Source organism: Pinus tabuliformis, chromosome 2_1, assembly GCF_031772625.1.
Source record: "Pinus tabuliformis cultivar Carrire ecotype Pingquan chromosome 2_1, CPIR1, whole genome shotgun sequence".
Classification (NCBI taxonomy): Eukaryota; Viridiplantae; Streptophyta; class Pinopsida; order Pinales; family Pinaceae; genus Pinus; species Pinus tabuliformis.
The window spans coordinates 289,418,564-289,440,822 of NC_142299.1; the positions used below are offsets into that span (position 1 = coordinate 289,418,564).

Sequence of the window (22,259 nt, forward strand, 5' to 3'; positions counted from 1 at the left end):
CATTCCTTCGCTTGGATCAAGGGCTCGTATTTCGGTCTGCACTCTGTATGAAAAAGTTCGATCCATCATTATCTCGTAGCTTCTGCAGGTGCGTTCATCATGGCCTACTAACCTACAGAAATTACAGAACAATTATTGGGACGTCTGCATATACTTCTGTAATAGGTGACAGTTATCTGTAGCATGCTTTCCTCCTATCTGAAAAATCACGCACCATAATGTAGGCGTCGCGCTCAGCCCTGCTTGTGCCTCTGGTCTCAATGGCATTGGTGCTCCTACCGCTAGGTAGTTCGCAAAGACTAGACAATGGTCCTTGTCATGCCACTGGCCTTTGCATTTTATGCACCATACCTCCCTACGTGCTTCTGGGCGAGTTGTCCTGTCCTGTTTTAAACTCTGCACTTCCATACAAAAATTTTGCAATTACACATGGATTTGTTGGACTCCCACGCCAGGATCTTGTATTGGGGTCTCGTGTAGTCTCATTGCAATCTCCAAACCTTTGGCCTGGGTGGATAACTCCTGCTGTGACAGTGTCGTCCTTAAATGCGGCATTAGTGATGCTACAAAGCATGTGCGATGCTTGCCATATGTCAAGGTCATGTTGGCTTCACGAATTGTACTCTTCAGTCTCCGATCCAGATCCCATGGGGTTTTTCTTGGAAGCATCATAATTTCCTTAAACTTGATAATTGATTGTGTCTCCAACTTTGGCTTGCTAAATTCCCTGTTCAGTGCAGCCTAGATATCTATGATCCACGCATTTGGATGGTCATTAGAATGCTTAATGTACCATGTCGGTGTGTGATCCTGCAACGCGCTTACCAGCATTTCTTCTTTATATTTTCAGCCACGACTCCTTGTGCTTCCCATCCAACTTTTACCACAAACCAAAATTGGTCCGAATCTTCGTTCCCTACTCCTTTGAATACTGAAAATTTTATCACGCTCTTCATATTGAACTATGGTGGTTGCGGAGGTGGTGTGGGTGGAGATGGAGGTGAAGATGGTGACACTAGTGGTGGTGTAGGTGGAGGTGTTATGCATGGAATTCACTGCCTTATCAGACTGATCGCACTTCTTGGTGAAACTTTCACGAGCTCTTCCTCGCTTTCTCGCCGAGGCAAAATCAAGGGGCTATTCTCTATCTCTGCATTTCCTTCATTTCTATAGATCCTCCCACTTCACGTAGCCCCAAACATCAATTTATTTCCATAACCCGATTTTCACACAATAGCATTTAAATCTAAGTGTTCAAAGATTTAATGTACTTACCTCACGGTCCTTTTAGGAATCGTCGTTCCGCCTCGCTGTAGCTGACTGTCATGTCTATCATGAACTCAGTGATAAAACCTCCTATAATTTGATCGAGCCAATGGTCCATAGCATGTGCGATCTTATCTTCCAATGCTCCTAGTTTGCACACCAATTCTAGATTCCACACAATCGTATGTCGAGCCTACACCTTCCCTGACTATCTACTAGCTTCGCGATCCACTCATACAACTCAGAGGGGAAGGATGCAAAGAAAAATTCATGGATTTTCGTATATAAGTAGAACTCTAACCACTTTTCCTTTTATACTCACGGATTCCTGTTATCCTGCGCTGCAAACTCGTGAATCTTTCTGTCCAACCACCCTTCAATTTATTTCTTCATCATATTCCAGTGATAGACATCAGACATCCCTTATGCAGATCACGGTCTCAGCAACAAAACCATTTGTTGGCTTGTTGGGGCCTGACCCGGGTTCAAAGGTGATTTAGCCAAACAAATATGGTACTACTGGCCCTTTCGGCAATAGTCCGCGGAGCACGGACTGAGGTCTCACTCGAAGTAGTATGGGAGGGTGCCAGAACTAGGTTTCCGCACCCTGGAGATGTCTGATGAGTTCCAATGGTCCGCGGTTCGACCCTGCGCGCCCGTCGCTACACGTACTTACCCGTACCTCGCAGCCTATGATGTTGCCTTCACGTAGCCCTATTCAGAGGCCGAACAATGTTATTACCCCAGTCCTTACTAGTAATCCTATATGAGTAGATTAGCATAGCTTATTTGTATGCTTTTAGTTATACTTAACAATATTCACAATTCATACAAGTGTGCACAGTAAATAAACAATATAATTGTAATTCATATTTAGCAGATAATAACCCAAGACAGATACACGTATTTCAGATAAAATTTCTCTTTATTATTCTGTTCCTTTGGTTACAGACTCAACTTCACTCTGTACACTCAGCTGCAGGGGTCCACACACTCAGTTGCGGACAACTAGGCCTCTACGCATTTAGCTGCAGAGCCTTCTCCTACTCTATGACCCAATCTACACTTAAACACTTGTCCTCTGCTTCTATCTCATACTTCACTCTTACTTTCTATGATATATTTACAACTCAGAGCCTTGCTATATTTATACAATCCCATGGTTCACGGACCATGGGTAGGCCGACATTACATTCAAACTTAGGGCAGACAACGCTATGACTCTAACATACATTTCACACCCACAATTCGCGGAGCTTTACAACAATATTAACTCAAAACTTGGGCTTTAAGCCCCAAAACATGCTATGGGGGGATTCCATGCCCAACACATAGGAAATCTTACCAATAGAAGAGAAGAATGGAATGATTAGTAGAACGACACAATATAACATGGAGAAGAGATCATATAGTAGAGATGATGAGTTAGATGAGAGAAAGGTTGGTGAAGCCTTTCTAGACTTGGTTGAGATAGTTCTTGTGTTCCTGGAGACAACTCCTAGCTGTAGGTAATTAGTGCCCAAGCATCTTATCTCCATGAAAAATTTAAGAAAAATTGGTTGGAGTTGAACTGTATAAATGCGATGACTAGTCTAACTCAAAGACTTTTCAATTGCAATCAAAATGGCCAAATTATACTTTAAGGGTTGTAGAACCTAAAATTAGTATCATGACAAGAAGCAAAACTAGGAGAGACAAGATTTTAAAACTTAAGCCAAACATAATTTAAGATGAAACGTTGAGAGTGAAATGATGAAGGAAATAAGAAAACACAGAATATATGAGTGTATTATTTGAAAAGATGGAACACTTATGAATGTAATTTTCTCAAATCACAAGGAATATTTGAAACTATCAACAACATAAGTAATTTTCTAATCTTGAATCAAGCTATTTTTTTATGAAAAAATGAATCTAGTTGTTACATGCATCAATCTTGATAGAAGAAAACAAAGTATGAGACAATAAATACACAAAGAAAACTAAATGCGCATACTGCAACTTTACTAAAAAAATGGAATCTTCATTAATTGTTTCTAAATGATCAATACATTGCACAACTACTAGATATCAAAATCTTTGAACTCCCATTTGGTTCCTTTTTTGACTTTTATTTCCCCCCAAAATTTAATTGTCTAAGTTAGTTATGAAACTAATTTTTTACTATTGTAAAAAAAAAAAAATAAGGGTTTATAGAAGAACAGGAAAGGCTGCGAAGGCAGCAAGTCCTTGCCACGAAAGACTTGTTATTTCCAGGAGTGATTATTGATAGAACCCAGATGGAGCATACCTGCTTGGAGCCACCCCAAACGAGGTTTTCGATTATGTTTTTTTACTTGTGGCGAGGGTGGATCACGCAATGTGCCAGCGGTGACCTCATCTACATGTCTTACACTTGTCTAATCCATTGTTGTAGAATGAAACTACTGTTGGATCCGTAGCAAAGTGAAATTGTTGTAGAAAAAGGGTCCATAGAAGAATGGAGGAACGCCTTCAAGGCTTACGAGGACGCTACAAAACAGTGCATTCATGGCTAATAAAAACACAGTTTTGGAGACAGTATGTCTCACTCTCTCCTTTCTTCTGTTGTATGCTTGTATCATATACTATATTGTGATTTGTTATCCTTTTTCTGTCTTGTCTTTGAAGTTATTTTTGCATCTGTAATCAATGGTTCTCAAGCAGGTCTTAAGCTTAAGAACTTGGTTACTGGTTTTCCTGATTCTTTAATTTCATTAGTTGTTGAAGAGAACATTGTCCAAAATTCTTGGATGAGGTTACTTGATCAAAGTTCAAACAGACCCTATTTGCGTCTTCACATATGTTGTTGTTGCAGGTTTGCTGTCTTAGCAATGCCTAGAATTTAGGTTGAACAGAATCGAAATTTGGCCCTCCTCTAGCCCTGTGGCTATCGGTGGCTTTTGACTGGCCCTCCATTTTCCAAGTCTGAGTGGAACTCTCACTTAGCTCCAAATTTGTTTATGTGATCTGAATCTCAAATTTGATTGAAAATGTAGAAGCTACGAATTCAAATATTGCCATTAGAACAAATCAAATGTTATAATTGGTTCATGTTTCTTGGAGTCAGATTAGTACCATATTGATGATAAATATTAATGTTAACATCTTGAATGGTAATTCTAGTAGATAGTTTTAAATTGTTGTAGCATGTAGGTTGGGATTCATGCTAATGAAATTGTATGAATCCTGCTCTGTGCAGGGAACAGAAAAGGTACGATGTCTAACATACCTTCAGCAAGAAGTTACATTGCAAACCAACAATTTGAAAACAATGTGTAATTTGAAACTGTGTTGGTTGGATGGAGCTCTCATTGAGGGAGACTTTACACAAATTCCTCAAGCAATAAAATGGCTAAGATGGGAAAACTGCCCACTGAAATGCTTACCATGTGAATGGAATATGCAACAACTAGCTGTAGTAGATTTGAGTTTCAGTAAAGACATCAAGGCAGTCTGGACAACTTTTTCTAATGAAAAGTTAATTAGGAAAGCAAAATATAAACAAAAAATAAAGCTTGTATTACTTGCATTTAATTTCCACTTCCACTATGAATAAAAGCCTAACCTCATATATACTAGTACAGTCAAGTTAGCCAGATCTCCAAAGCCGCCAGCATAGGCGAGGACAAGGGAATTGAAGCAAGCAAAGACATAGGGGGTGGTTGATCCTGTTACCAGAGTTTATGTTGCTCTAGATGGGGTGTCTAAAAAAAATTCTTCATCATCCACCTAGTTGCTATTGCATAGTTTACATATTCAGTCCTAGGGTGATTTTTGGCATGCCATATGGGCAGCATGTTGCTTTTAAATTGTTGTAGCATGTAGGTTGGGATTCATGCTAATGAAATTGTATGAATTCTGCTCTATTCAGGTGTCTAACATACCTTCAGCAAGAAGTTACATTGCAAACGTACAATTTGAAAACAATGTGTAATTTGCGACTGCGTTGGTTGGATGGAGCTCTCATTAGGGGAGACTTTGCACAAATGCCTCAAGCAATAAAATGGCTGAGATTGGATGGAGCTCTCATTGAGGGAGACTTTGCACAAATGCCTCAAGAAATAAAATGGCTAAGATGGGAAAAATGCCCACTGAAATGCTTACCATGTGAATGGAATATGTAGCAACTAGTTGCACTAGATTTTAGTTTCAGCAAAGACATCGAGGCAATTTGGACAACTTTGTCTGATGAAAAGGTAATTAGGAAAGCAAAATATAAACAAAAAATAAAGCTTGTATTGCTTGCATGTAATTTCCAATTCCACTATGAATAAAAGCTCTCATATTACCAAAAATAAATACTGGGAAATACTTACTAAATTGGTTAATGGACAATGCTTTTGCAGGGCACCCACAATCTAAAAGTACTGAAGTTGAATTACTGTACAAATCTTCAGGTTCTTCCGGATTTAAGCAATCATACATCCCTCATAAGGCTGGAGCTTTGTGGTTGTACTCAGCTAAAGGAATTACGAGAATTTGTTGGAATTTTAATACAACTTAAGCACTTAGATTTGTCAAATTTCTAACCTGAAGAAACACAAAACCTGGCTTCTCCTGGTTCCAAATCTCCCTTGTTCCCTCTTGTTCCCTCAATTGGTTTTCCTCTGGAAGAAACACGAGAAACAAAGCTAAGAAACACAACTAGAAACACATGTATTATCCTCCCGTTCTCGCCAACTATAGAATCCTCTAGTTCTTACCAGCTTCCATCTCCCATAGACGCCACTGTAGACACGGAAGCAACATGCATTCACAGGTGGCGAGTTCAACCACTCTAAATGACTTAGACACCCACCCAACCAACTAAACACTCTGCTTGGCTTTGCAAAACATTCACATAACATTTAATGTTTTAAATTAATGCCAACATTAATTCAACAGTTTCAAATAGAATTTAAATCGATCAACCTAGTCTATGGTTTTGGCCTCCCCGCCTCGGGAAGAGGCCAAATAAGATGGTGAAATCCATTGAATTGTAAAAAGCACACAGCAAAAAACATGTAGGGACTAAAAACTTAAAAACTTTAGGTTAATTATGAGCCAACTAATGCTTATAAGAGGATTCTGATTACTATAGTCCCATGCCATTGCTAGATGGTAGGGACTAATAATAATAATGAGTTGTTAAAAGTACATTGATTCATTATTGAGACAACAAGTTTATAATTTTTAATATTGTTTATTATGATATATAACATAAAAGTGCCATTTTTTTATCAAATGATTTTTTTTATAATAATACATATTTTAGGATTTCTTGATGCAATAAAATTTAAAATTTGGATGGAAGGACATGTGGCCTTGGCAACAAAACCACTTGGGAGTTTGAGGAATCCCCTCTCCTCAGTTTTGAAAACCAGATAGGAGGGTCTCTCAAAAAATCTTGGACTTTGATCAAGCAAAGTGGTATTGGCACAAATCCCTTTGAGCTCCCCCATCCTGTTAAAATTCAACGAGGAAGGGGGTGTCTCATGCCATCGATTTTTGGTTGGTCTTGAGGATGTATCTGTAGGTTTTAACCCTGTACAGAAATTACCTGCATACGAATTCTTAAACAAAGAAAATAAACAATGCGAGAGCATAACCCATAAAACACATATGCACAGAGATTTTTCCCTGGATCCCAAAACCGGGACTACCAGCTTGATTTTTCATTATGTTCCTTTCAATGTTACAATACATATTTATACATGCCGAAGCATCCAATACCATGGACCGAAAAACCATCGCGTCCATTACCATGTGCGAAAATCATGCACAAAACCATAGGTAGGTTCGCCCAATCTAATATAGGGTCCAAAAAAAAATTTCCCGGGGCACTGCCCCAGACCCCGTAGAGGGCGGCTACCCACCCCCCTCTAACCCCCCGTTTAACTACGTAGGTTAGTCGTGGAAAGAATATAACACAACCCAACAGTATCATTGTGAGTTGTCAATCACTACACCATAACAATATTCTTCGAGGGAACTATACTCTCCATAATAACACAGAGAGGTCAAACAAGAGATTAGCAAGATGAAGCTTATTAAGCATCCCAATATTGCATGCTTGTTTGAGGTTTTGGTTAGTAAGAAGAGGATTTATCTCATTATGGAATATGTGAGAGGGGATGACTTTTCTAAAAAAAATGATTATCTTTAGAAAATAATTGAATATGAAGCTAGGAATTATTTTCGTCAGCTTATAAACACTATAAATTATTGTCATAGTCAATTCTGCTTAAGGCAGAAAATGGACCAGGTAAAAAAATATTGATGATGATCTGTTTGACTAAAAAGTGATTGATGATGGTCCAATATTTCATCTATTTGAAGTAGGATGACGATTGGAGTTGGTCTGAGTTTTATTCAATCCATCTTTTCCTCTACTATGATGATTCTCACTAGTTCATTGAACCATTTTTAAAGACGAAACCTCCCCCCATATAGTTGGTCGTTGGTTTGCTTCAGGTGGTATGCAAGCAGCTGCTATCGCACATACATATACAAAGTATTTCTTTGTATACTTTCCACCAAACTTAGGATCTCCAAGCTCTTCCAACCAATCTTTATCTCTAAGGATTGGACAAGGCCCTATTACGAGGTTTTCCCAAAAGTGCACATTACTCAAGTAGATAAATAATTTCAACAACCCTCTAGAGCCTCCTTAGCAAGACTAAAATCGACTACTTTAGCATGAAAATTATTCTTCAGTAAAATATTGGATGTCTTAAAATATCGATGAATGACATATGTCTGTTAATCCTTAGGGAGATAAGCAAGATGACAAGCAGCATCCAAAGCAATCTTCACGGGCAACCTCTACCTAAACGTTATCTACAAAGTATTCAGTTTCACTAAGTTTCAGTTTCACGAAGTAAATAAAACAACGTTATTTTTAATATTTATATTTTTTTAAGGAATATATTCAAGTTATTTTTAGAACAACTATTTTTTATAATATATCTATTTATACTTAACAATTCAAATTTACAATTAACAAAATATCTCAATTTACCAATCAATAAAACCTAAATAAACTAAATTCTAAACCTTAACACTAACTTAAATTTAATATTTTTTAATCATTTTAAATAAAAATTTAACCTTATTCCTTACTTTCACTCACATTTCATTATATAATCATAACATAATTTCATTTTATAATGATAACATAATTGTTACTTTTGATATAACTCTATATTTCTACATGGTGGCATGAGCTCTAAATATGTTTGATTAAAAACCTACAAAAAGATGAACCCACAAGATATAATGATTTATGGACATAAAAAATAATTTATAAAATTATTTATCATATCGTCATAACACATTATCATTTGAAACAATAAGTCAATAGTAATTTCATATATTATAATTTATCTTTCTTTAAATAAATAAATATTATTATTTTTTCATAAAATAACTATGTAAAAATAAAATAAATAAGTGTTACGCGGCAGCTTAGCCCTTGCTTAATAATTTTCTTTTAAATATTTTATAGTTTCGAATATTTTGATAATATTATTATTTATTAAATAAAAATAAATGAATATTGAGATATATTATTATATTAAAATATAATATTCTTATTTTATTTAATAAATATATTATTACACTATTAGAAGTTATAAAGTATTTTAAAGAAAAATTAATATAATATTATATTTAAATATTATTTTATTTTAAAGAAAGTAGTTTAAGTGTTGGAATATAATTTGCTCTCTAAAACAAAGGTCTACGCAGTCCGTCCTACAACAGGACCGCCTGCTTCTCGAGATTGTTGTCTACACTGACACTATAAACTAGCATTTGCATCAGATGTTGCAAAGGAAACGTCGTAAGGCATAAATTCAAGAAGAATGATGACATATAAAAAGTCATTAGATCCCATTGTCAAATTCAAGGAGAATCATGACATATAAAAAATCATTAGATCCCATTGTCATTCTTTCTGTGTTCATAGAAAATACCATTGTAGGAAAAGAAGGTAGAGGATACCCACATTTTAATAAAGTTGAGGTGTTCATAGAAAATACCATTGTAGGAAAAGAAAGTAAAGGATACACACATTTTAATAAGGTTGAAGGTTTTAGGATCAATTGGATATTAATTTGGGTATTTTCTAGTATTTTCTAAAATTGGATATTAATTTGGGTATTTTCTAGTATTTTCTAAAACGTCTTTGGGTATTTTCTAGTATTTTCTAAAACTTCGAGAACAAGGATTTCACTGCACTATTTTTCGACCAACAAAACATCAAAACATCAATACATGCTATTTTTTTAATCAATCTTAATCACAATTATTCAACCCACAAAACATCGAGAATTAAGTCATGTTTTTAAACTAAGAAATAACTAAATTAATTATCAACATTGTATGAAAGAAGACAAGCAACACATGCATGACTTTCAACTTGCTTATTATGTACCCTAAGAAATAGAATAAATATCCTTCTATCTGCATAACATTGTCATTATTTAATCATACATCATGAGAAAATATATATATGAGCGTGCCTCGAGCTATTTCATAAGTAGCACCTACTCAAATGATCTACTCAACCTAGGATTCACCTATAAACGCTGAACACTTCTGCTTCTCCTTATTCAAATGCAAACCCACTTCTGCATCCACAATTAGATAATTGGAAAAGTTGTGATTCTAAATTTCATTAGTATATGAAGAATGAAAAATAGGCCAATACATTTTATATTATAACTCCACACATGCATTAGAAAGAAAATTCAACAAGCTAGGAATATCGTTGACAATATACAGCTGGAACGTACTTACTTTATAATGATAACATGAAAATTGTGTTACATATAGTAGAAACAACCGAGGGAAAGCGCAATGGCAGAGAAAAATTTAGTTTGGAAATTTGCTGAGCTACTTATCATATGGCGATGCGTTCTGGAGGTGGGAAATGGGCATCATGGAGGGCCGATTTCCAACAAATATATTTGCGCCGGCTCCTCTCGCTGCTACACCATAGAAAAATCCATCAACGCTCGACGAGGCTCTCCGCTCGAATTCGAGCAATGAAATTGGCCACAGATCTATCGCTGGCAATGATGGTGAGGAGTCCAACTACGTGGTGTTGGGCCATCTCCAGAGCAGTTGCAACGGATTAACTATCCCCAACAAAACGCAAGGAAAAATAAACACGTTTGATTCACAAGCCAGAGTAGTTTGTGCGGTTGGGAAAGCTAGCAACCGTCATCCAATTCAAATCAACGGATCATCTTAACCTAATCGTCTAACAAAATATCTAATGGCACAGATTATGACATGAAAGCAGTTAGAATAGTTGATTTTAGAGAGAAACGCCTTACGGCGTAATTATATAATAAATTTATAATTAAAATTTAAAAAAATTATAAAATATTGATTATAATTTTGTTAAATTTGACAAAAAATTGATACAAATGGAATTGGTCTCACATTATTATTATTGCTTTGCGCTTCATTAGGGAAAAAGCTCGCCAAAAGGGTCATTTCAACATATTTATGAGGAAGAGAAAAGCTCGGAAAGAATGCATTGCATGGATGCCTTGTAATGGACCCAAAAAAAAATATTTTAAATAACAAAAAAATTTAAATTTAAATTTAATTTTTTTCACTAAACTCTAATATTATAGTTAACTTTTGGACTTTTCAAGGCAAATGCATCACATTAAAAACTTTGTTTCGGCCTTCTCTTTATACCCTCCAAAGTTCATATTGCATAGTGGTTATCGTAGTTGTTATGGCTGTGAGGAGTGCATTACTCACAACTTATGCACAAGATTACTCATCATGGTGTTGATGTTTAATGTACAATGATATGGAAATACAAATGCTTAGCTTTATTATTTGGCCTCAAACTAGGGGTCTAGGTTAAATGCAATTAGTGCTTCAATGGACGACCTACATGTGGCTTGGTGGTTGGGTAAGACATAATAACATAATGTTATCACTAATGACTTTGGAAGAAAAAGAATATATATATATATATATATATATTTGTGTGTGTGTGTGAGACAAAGCACAACACTCAATGATTGTGTAATTATTTAACATCACAATTTGTTTGTAGCCCAATTTGAAAGGGAAAATAAACCAAGATATTACTACTCGTCAAGAGATACCAATTAGATAAACACAACCAATAGTAGGATGGGAGAAAAAAACATAAGTTGATCCATAGGCAATTTGCGTATTGGGCTTATATAAAAATTCTATTTTTATGGATCTAAATTATCAAACTATTCGAGATTAAAAATAAGGGTTGGAGGGGAAATGAACTAACTGAACAAAAAACAAGTCGATTTAAAAAGGATCTCCCTATGAATTCAAGAGGTTAAAAATAATCATGTAGTGTTTGTTCACCAAGATGCATAATTCCCCTACAACAATCTCTAATGCTTTGTTCGTGATCACACTGCAAGTGATCAGTTAAGTGTGTATACTGTGTATGGTCTAGTTACCTTAAGAAATAATACCCTTTCAATTCTTCAGGTCTCTCTTTCTCATTATCCAAACACTTTTTTCCCCTCAAAGATAATATGTTAGTTATGTTTAGCTTTCAATATATCTATGTTATGCCTAGCTTCCGATATCTGTAACCATGCAATTAAATGTTTATTTAATTCAAATAGTTTGCCTAAAATCAAATCAGGGGAACAGGTTATGAGCATCCCTCTTGATCTGAAAATGGGGCACTTAGGCTTCTTGTTTAACTTACAAGAACCTCTCCCACTTCCAAAGCTTATATATTCCCATGTCACAAATGATTAACCAATGCGGAAGTAAAATATGCTTGAAAAATAGGTGTATGCTTATGGTTATTTTAACTGTTATGTGCTTTAAAATCTGTTGTTTGTGCTGATATGTAAATACATGTAACAGTGAAAATAGTGTAACAAATAACAAACACATAAGACATCAACTTAATATGGAGTTCACCCAAAACTCTTGGGCTACATCTTCTTGAGCTCTAGTCAACTCAACTAGGCTCTCTGGGATTATGGCAAAGTCCTTTTACAAGCTCTTGGCTCAACTCCTTTGTTTTACGCAGAAACAACGGGTTTAGATACCATTTTATCCTTGGCTCTTGAAGCTCTCGGCTGTTGGTTCTTGGCTCTCGACTCTCTCTTTGGCTCTTGGCTCTGGCTCTTTGGCTCTGGCTTCTTTGGCTTTCTGCAACCTTCAGCTCTCTGGCTTTTCACTTGACCTCCAAGTGACTCCCTCAATTTCTCTGCGCATTCACCTTTTCTCCCTCAGCCTCTTTTTGTTTCTGTGTTTTTGCTTTATGCGCTCCTGCTCTCAATTGAGCTCTTTCTGCTCTAGTTCGCCTTAGCTTCCTACTTTGGCTTCACTTTCTGTGCTCCTGTCTCAGCATTGCTTCCCCTTTTTTCTTTTTTTTCATTCTATGGCTTTAAGCCAATCGACACTATTTGTTCGTTTCCTTTTCTGGGCTCTCTGGCTCCCAGCCTTTGTCCACTCAAATCCCCCTCTGAGCATTAACAAAAATTAATAAATGCCTTCAGGGATGGTGGCCACCTGTTCTGTAATGGAAGGGACCATCATTGCGTTGAAATCCCCAAAAATAGTGTTCTCTGTTTACATAGAGAAACACTGTAAAACACGGGGAAAATCTGCCAAATCATTGTTTATCAAACTTCAAATATTATGAATTCCACGCTATATTTCATTGGATCCACCTTTAAATCACTATCTCAAATTGCATAGGTGCGGGTTCCTTTGGATTTTGGTTTATTGTTAAAAATCCCAAACACAAAGAAAATCCTGAAAAATGTCTCATATCAGACTTGAAACATTATGGAATTGGCCCTTGGAATCTCATTGGGTATGGCCTTTCTATCGGCATCGCTCATCGCATCGGCCCTGTGTATCGGGGATGGCCGATCTCCCGATCTATCGATTTCGGTGATCGCAATGTCACTTGACCCGGGGTCCTGCCTTAAGCCCCATGCCGTCGCTGATGCCAATCTATTGATTTTGGCGATCGCAATGTCGCTCAGCCCAGGATTCCGCCTTAAGCCCCATGCCATCGCTGATGTCAATCTGCCAATATCGGCGATTAGCATATTGCATCGGCCTGAGGGTCCTCACCTTATGTTATTCGAGCATGTTCCTTCCTTCAACCCGATTTGTCGGGGATCGGCAATTGGGGGTTTCTTCCCCTTTTCGCCTAAGTCCGCCTTTGACCTCCTCCGATGCGATTTTTTTCCATAAAGCCTTTTAGGCCATTTTTTTTGAAGATTTTCCTCTTTTGAGTCAGTTACCGGAGAATCCACAATATGAACATTTTTATGCCAACGTTTCAAATCCCAACTGGGATCCATCATCAGGGCTTATGAATGATGATAAAAGAAGAGCCGCTTAGGAGAAAATAAATAGTAATGAGGTATTTCCTCATTATATGTGTTTGGGATTTTCCTCTTTTTCCAAAGAATAAAGGGCATCTTCTTTCTGCAATAACTTCTGCATACTAAGTCCATTTTTGCCCATTCAAGTTGTAGCAGATTCAGACCGAGACGATCTCTGAAATGGGGCTATTTCCAGGAACTTCCTTGGACTTTCATTTTTCCTTTGTGAGGAACACTTAGACATAGGAGTCTATCCAAAATCCATTTTGGATCACGCCTTCCCACTAAAAGAACTTTTGGTCTCCAAAAGACTGATATACTAATCTGAATAGTAAATGAGAGTGACTCACCCTCTTCTTTCAGCCTCCGTACACTTGCCTTGCATAGTGCCTCTGAACCAAAGCCTCTGATGACTTCCCTTCCTGGATGGGCTGGTCTTCCTAGGAAGAGCTGCCTTCTTCTTTTCCTTCCTGTAGAACTCCTGCTTAGATGGTCACAGAAGGTAGTTTGGACTTCTCTGCCTTGATCATTGATCCAAGGTGGCTCACACAAATGTGAAGTACACCTGCTCCACAAAACTTTCATTTGTACCTTTTTAACAAGCTGTCAACAACAACTGTTAACAACAACAGGAATATAGACAACAACTGGATGGACTAAACTCCTGCTTCAACAAAAGAAACAGATTTCACATCTTGTGAACACCCCCATGTCTTATATCTTCATACAAATGATGGACTATACAACAAGCCCACAAAAAATGCCTTTAAAACAAATGACCCTTCAAGTCAAGCATGTAGAAAAAGACCATTGGGACTCTTTTCAAAAGAGGAAACATTTCATCACTATCTCCATCTTGGAGACCAAATCAACTTTCCTCAAGTCAACATTACATGCATGTTTACATTAAAGCAATCAACTCTTCAAGTTAATTACACATACATGTTCAAATATAAGGAAAACATCAACATCCCTGTGTTCATGCACATCATGCTTATGCATGCATTTCATCCTTCAACTTTCACTTAAGCACACTGTACTTTTGAAGCTGAAATGACATATAATGTTGCAGCAACAAAGTGAGTCTCCTACTCAACCTTTTTCCATTCACCATATTGGTAGAAACCTGCAATTTGTATCTCATCATCAAAGAAATGAAAATAGATGCATCAATAGACATTCAACCTTAATTGGAAAAGAACCCTAACCATTTCTTACAAATCCAGTTCAAAGGTTTTTCTTTTGTCTACATATCAGCATCAACATGTGAATCATTCTGAAGCACATCATCCATGGAAACTTCATCCATTTCTGCCATCTTCTCTTTCCACTTTCTTCAGCTTTTGTGGAAGCATTGTTGGATTCAATGTCCAACAACTTTCAGCAAGATGCCCTTGCTTATGGTAGTAAGTGCAACACATGTGCATCCTTTTGACATCATGATTTGCCTTGTCCAATGGACCTTTGGCTCTTTGCTTCTTTTCCTTCAAAAGTTTCCTGTATGTGGCCATTCCCTTCCAACATCTAGAAACATGATGGTTATCCAAACCACAAAAGGAACATGCAATTCTTATCCATGCTTATGTGGAAATTTACCATGCTTTGCAAAATCGAAAGGAACATGTTTAGAACCAAATTTATACCTGCCTATTTCACCTTTATTGCCTTCATGAGGAGGTGAAGCAAATGAAGAAGTGGCTCACTTTGGAACACCATCAATCTCTTCAAGGCTGTTAGAGTTTCCACAACTCTCTGGTTCAAGTGTGTGCTTCTGAACACCTACATCCTGCAAGTGATGTTTCAAGCTATAGAATTCTCCTGAACACAATCTTCGCACTCTTGAAGACCTGCAATGCAACTCCTTCTTGGAGCTGTTTTAATGGTCTTCATGGTAGCTTTGGAACTTTCTCCATAAGATTTTCCATAGCCAAGACCCAAATACTTAGGCCTTTCCTCAATTATTATTGGTTCAACAGTACCTTGTGCATGCTTACCCAAGCCTTTTCCTTCATAGCCCATCTTGTACATTAGCTTGGAACCTATGCCTCTAATATGCTTTTCAAAAGAACCAATATAAGCATTCTTAGAGGAATTTGAAGAAAAACTTGAATGTTTTATGTCTTCTTCAAGCTGATACCTAACCAAGGCTTCTTTGGCAACAAAGATCCGTGACTCCAACTCATGCATCCTTTTCATGTTCATATTTGTAATATGAAGTTGCCACTCCATTTCCTGCAGTCTGTCAGAAAGCAACTGCTTCTCTTCCTTCATGGAATTCAACTGATCTCTAAGTATGCCGCTCTTTCTTCCATCCTCATACATTTCTCTCACCTTGTCCATCATGATGAGAAAGTTTTGCTTCAAGTCTCCATCATAGAGTCTTATGATGAAGGAGGAATTTTAGGATCACTTGTAGAAGTTGTCATTATACCAATGAACAAAAGAACTTCAAACAAGATTAATAAAGTGCTTTATTCAGCAACCTTTTGTAGCAAACCTCTTGTGCTTCAAGGATTCCCTTGAGGTCCTTTGGGATAGAAGAATGTCTTCATACCTTCTTCCTTCTCTTCTTTCTTGGACTGAGCTATCAATAACTTTCCCTTCACCTCTAAAAACTCAAACAATAGTCAGTCTGCAAACAAGCATACGATCAACCTATAACTGTTTAAACACCTTTTAGACAAGTAATCTCTGCTCTGTCAATCAAGCATTCTGATATAACCTTCTTTGAAGGTGTGGTTAATCAAAACTCAGGCTTTGATACCACCTGATCTGAAAATTGGGCACTTAGGCTTCTTGTTTAACTTACAAGAACCTCTTCCACTTCCAAAGCTTATATATTCCCAAGTCACAAATGATTAACTAATGCGGAAGTAAAATATGCTTGAAAAATAGGCGTATGCTTATGGTTATTTTAATTGTTATGTGCTTTAAAATCTGTTGTTTATGCTGATATGTAAATACATGTAACAGTGCAAACAGTGCAGCAAATAACAAACACATAAGACAACAACTTAATATGGATTTCACCCAAAACTCTTGGGCTACATCTCCTTGAGCTCTAGTCAACTCATCTAGGCTCTCTGGGATTATGGCAAAGTCCTTTTACAAGCTCTTGGCTCAAATTACTCCACTGTTTTACAAAAAAATAATGGGTTTAGATATCATTTTATCACTGGCTCTTGAAGCTCTCGGCTCTGGCTCTGGCTCTTGGCTCTGGCTCTTGGGCTCTGGCTTCTTTGGCTTTCTGCAACCTTCAACTCTCAGGCTTTTCACTTGACCTCCAAGTGACTCCATCGGCTTCTCTGCACATTTGATTTTTCTCCCTCGACCTCTTTTCGCTTCTGCCTTTTTGCTTTCGGTGCTCCTACTGTCAATTGAGCTCTTTCTGCTCTGGTTCGCCTTAGCTTCCTAAATTGGCTTCGCTTTCTACGCTCCTATCTCAGCACTGCTTCCCCCTTTTTCCTTTTCTGTCATTCTGTGGCTTTAAGCCAATCAACGTTGTCTGTTCGTTTCCTTTACTGGGCTCTCTGGTTCTCGGCCTCTGTCTGCTCAAATCCCCGTCTGAGCATTAGCAATCATTGTTAAATGCCTTCAGGGATGGTGGCCACCTATTCTATAATGGGAGGGACCATCGTTGCATTGAAATCCCCAAAAATAGTGTTCTCTATTTACATAGAGAAACACCGTAAAACATGGGAAAAATCTGCCAAATCACTATTTATCGAACTTCAAATATTATGAATTTTTCCTTATATTTCATCGGATCCACCCTTAAATTGTTCTCGCAAGTTGCATAGGTGTGGGTTCCTTTGGATTTTGGTTTATTGTTAAAAATCCCAAATACAAAGAAAATCCCAAAAAATGGCTCATATCGGACTTGAAACATTATGGAATTTGCCCTTGGAATCTCATCGGGTCCGGCCTTTTTATCAACATCACTCATCGCATCGGCCCTGTGTATCGGGGATGGCTGATATCCTGATCTGCCGATTTCGGTGATCACAACGTCGCTCAGCTCGGGGTCCCACCTTGCGCCCCATGCCATCGCCGATGCCGATCTGCCAATTTTAACGATCGCAAAGTCGCTCCAACTGAGGTCCCGCATTAAGCCCCATGCCATCACCAATGTCGATCTTCCGATATCGGCGATTGGTATATTGCATTGGCCCGGGGGTCCTCACCTTATGTTATATGTGCATGTGCCTTCCTCCGAACCGATTTGTCGGGGATCAGGAGTCGGGGATTTCTTCCCCTTTTCGCCTAAGTCCGTCTTTCACCTTCTCCGATGCAATTTTTCTCCGTAAAGCCTTTTAGGCCATTTTTTTGAAGATTTGCCTCTTTTTCAAAAGAACAAAGGGCATCTTCTTTCTGCGATAAATTCTACATACTAAGTCCATTTTTTTCCCATTCAAGTTGCAACAGATTCAGAACGAGACGATCTCTACAATGGGGCTATTTCCAGGAACTTCCTTGGACTTTGATTTTTCCTCTGTGAGGAACACTTAGACTTAGGAGTCATTTTGGATCACCTCTAAGGCACTCATTGGGAGAAAATAAGAATCCCCGAAAAGGGCACTAACCGTTGAAGTTGTCACATACAAATGGGTGGGTGTATTTAATCATATAAAAGTTTGAGTGTATTCAAAATTTTAATAAAACAGATAAAAATATTTAATAATTAGATCACTACTTTTCCTTGTGTATATTATATTTTATTTGGTTAATTTTAATTCACATGAAGTCACTCTCACTTCTAATCATAGTGTACAGGGCACATAGATTGACTAGATTATGAGGTGGCATCATCCAAGCATGATGTATAATATGCACATAGATTGACTAGATTATGAGCTGGTATCATCCAAGCATGATGCATAATCTTCAAAATTAGTTTTTGGCTCAAAATTGATAATTGTTTTTTATAACACATTTTTAAAATTATGTGATTATGACCAAAATTGTAAATTGAGAATCATAATACTAGTGTTGAAAATTAATAAAAACTGAAATACTTTTATTTACTTCTATGTTATTATGATTCATTCACAAGGCTACCCCGTCACACAATGAACACTCATCACCTTCTTCTATTCCACTTTGTGTTCTTCATGCAACAATATCCAACGAGAGAGCGACATTGTCTGTCTGCTTTTTTCTTCGAATTTTAACTGTTTCTGCATACAACTTCAAAAAGTTTGACATGGGTATGCTTGCATTTTAGTTTTATAGATATGTTTTCTAAAGGTTTACCAACATTTCAATTGTAGAGATTCATGTCTGACCCTTGAAAATGGCATTTAGAGGATTAGTCAATCTAGCCCTCTCCTGCTCATGTGCTCTGCTTTGATATCCTCCTCTCTTGCTCATTTGTTGTGCTTCAATATCCTTCGCTCATGTTTATCTCTAAGAGTGATTCAATGATGGATGGGAAAATCATTTGGTGATATTCGATTGGAAGAAGGATGCAGTTCCAACAAGGGAGTGGATTCACACTACTGGAAAATGAAACGACGACCCTGATGAAAAAGGGATTCAAACTCATCCATATGCATATTTCTTTGCCCTTTTGGTTGAGTTTCTAGAGTTTAACAACAAGGTTAACACATTTGTTCTTCAATTTTCTATGAAGCATGAGCAAAAACTTGACCACGATGGTGGATATGTGAAGTTATTGAGTGGTGATGTTGACCAAAAGAAGTTTGGTGGAGATACACCTTACAACATCATGTTTGGTCCAGACATATGTGGTTACAGTGAAAAGAAGGTTCATGCAATTCTCTCTTATGGTGGAAAGAACCATCCTATTAAGAAGAAGGTTGTATCTTGTGAAACGAATCCGTTTACTCATGTTTATATTTTTATTATTCACCCTACTGTTACTTATAGCATTCTCATTGATAACAAGGAGAAATATTCTGGAAGTTTATACACTGATTGGGATATTTTTCCACCAAAACAAATTAAGGATCCTGATGCCAAAAAGGCAGAAGACTGGGAAGACAAAGAATACATTCTTGATACAGAAGACAAAAGGGCTGAGGGATATGATGACATTATGCAGGAAATTCCATATCCAGGTGCCACAAAGGCAAAGACTGGGATGATGAGGAGGATGGTGAGTGGAAAGCTCCAACCATTCTGAATCCAGAGTACAAAGGACCCTAGAAGCCAAAGAAAAACAAGAATCCAAAGTACAAGGGAAAATGGTTTGCAACAAAGACTGAAAATATAGATTTTAAAGATGATCCATAACTTTTTTTTTTCCCTAGTCTAAAATAATTAGGAATCCAGCTATGGCAAGTAAAATCAGGAACATTATTTAATAACATTTTAGTATGTGATGATCCTGAATATGTGAAGAAGTTTGCATAGGAGACATGGGAAAAACACAAGCATGTTGAAAAGGAAGATTTTGAAGCAGAAGAGAAAACAAATGATGAGGAGGAGGGCTCTAAGGATTCTAATGATGAGGAGACAACTTACGAGGCGAAAGAGCCAGAAGAAGATGAGGAGGACATTGAGCATAATGAGTTGTAGGTGATATGAATTAGGTGGAAGTTAGTTTGGGTAAATATTCTGTTAATTTCAGATATCAACCGTATGTTATATGCTTAAGAGAAATTTAATTCAATTTTCCTTATTAGCCCAATATCAATTTCTAGATTAGCAATCACATTAGCATGATAGTAAATGCAAATAGAACATAAATAAAAACAGTAGAAGACAAGCCAAGACAAGAAGACACAAGATGTGGCGCATGCGAGGGATAAACCCCAACGTGGGGAACCCTTTGATCAATCTTCTTATTATTCTTCAAAAGTTCAGTAGAGAGAGAAAGTACAATATAAAAAATTCACTTTCCCAATCACAGTCAAATCTATCCAGTCAAACTGCAATCAACAAGATGCCCTAACTAGAAAGTCAACTCTAGTCAAATCAATAGAATTACACCACGAAATCAGCTCAGTCAAACCTAGTCAAATTGGCCTCCAACAGTAGTCCAAATCAGCCCAAAACAGTCCTAAGAAAATATCAATCAAACTCGGTCAACACAGAGTTAAACCTACATTCCCTGAGGTCAACGCTAGTCAAACAACTCAGATTGCCTCAATTTATGTGCCCAAAAATGCAGCCTTCCCAAACAAAATTTCTCTAAGGAAAAATGCAGTCAAATAATGTAAACTGTTTCCTGGTCAATGCTGGTCAACCATTCTACAATTCAGTCAAACCAGAAAATAGAAAATCGCAGTCAAACTTCACACATGTGGAGGAGAAGAAGGCTGCCCTAAATTAGTATGACCAAATCAGATGAGGAGAGAGATATATGTGTGAGAATTAATGATGTCCAAATGAGGTAGATGCATCTACTATTTATATGCAATGTTGAGGGTGAAGAGATGTGTCTTTTGGGCTTCTTAGGTACATTAGATTGTTGGCCGACCTTGACAATTTGTCCATAAACAAAATAAATTCATAATTCCATTTGTACATGTCAAAATGAGATGATCTTTAGATCAATCCTACACCTCTTGGAAAGAGGAATCCAATAAAAATGTCAGTTGCATCATATGAGTTGTCAAAGGTGGAGTTTGGCCCTAGCTTCCAAATTTAATAGATTCTAGCAACAATTCAAATGTTGTTAGCTTAATGAGAGATTATAAAATTCTGCTCAATCGTATTTGATGTTCTAAAATGTTTTGGAACAAATTTGTGTTAATTTGTATCAGGTATTTTTTGAGAGGGACACATCAAATTCTTAATGACTAAGTTCAAATGAATCTGTTAACCTGCATAGAAAACTTGTATCTTTTGAGAAATTTTCAATAGAAATAAAATCAGAAAGCTACTTAATATTTGTTAAAAATAAATTTGGAAAGCAATAAGCTCTATGTCTAATGTATATTGCATATTGATTTTGTGCATTCTAGCATAGGTAAATGACAATGAGTGGCCTCTCATAGAGGCCGAAAGCTACAGAGTTTTGGCAGATGTTGTGTTCAAGTCACGGGAAGAACAGGTTAAGGTAGAGGTATTGCGTTATGTCTCTATGTATATACAAATAGTTTCTTTATGTGCGTGTAAGTAACTGGGATTTTTGTTTCAATAGAAAGAGAAAAGAAGGAAAGAGGTGGGGTAAACATACAACTGAAGAATTTTATGATGGTTATAGTGAGTGTGAATGTGAATGTGAAATTGTGCCTGCCTTGACTATAACTTGCAGTGATTTGGTTAATAAATCCAAAATCGAGGATGGTTCAATGGTCCCAGTGAAGAAAAAGGGGCTCAAGAATTTAAGGCAGAGATTAGTATGTTGGGCAAGGTCTGCCATCCAATGAAAGCTTTCTCGAATTTATGAATTGATAGCTCAGGGCATGCTAAGGCAACACCTTTTCTATTTATAGCAGAATGGGATCGAGCCTCTCAATTTGAACAATCGATTGCCTATTACTTGATTTGGAAGGTACTTACACAATCTGGCTTACAAAACGACCATTCACAAGGACTTGAAGTTTTCAAATCTTCTAGATCATAGGCTTCCAACAAAATTCTTTGATTTTGGTCTTGCAAAGCTTGCTCCTGGGAATAAAACATTCATGGAAACAAGAT

The 22,259-nt window shown here is 37.1% G+C and overlaps 1 pseudogene; it reads left to right on the forward strand.

Moving 5' to 3' along the window:
• The window catches only part of LOC149199919 (calreticulin pseudogene), a 36,256-nt pseudogene extending 16,067 nt beyond the window's left edge, over nt 1-20,189 (forward strand).
• Nucleotides 20,190-22,259: the final 2,070 nt, after the last annotated feature.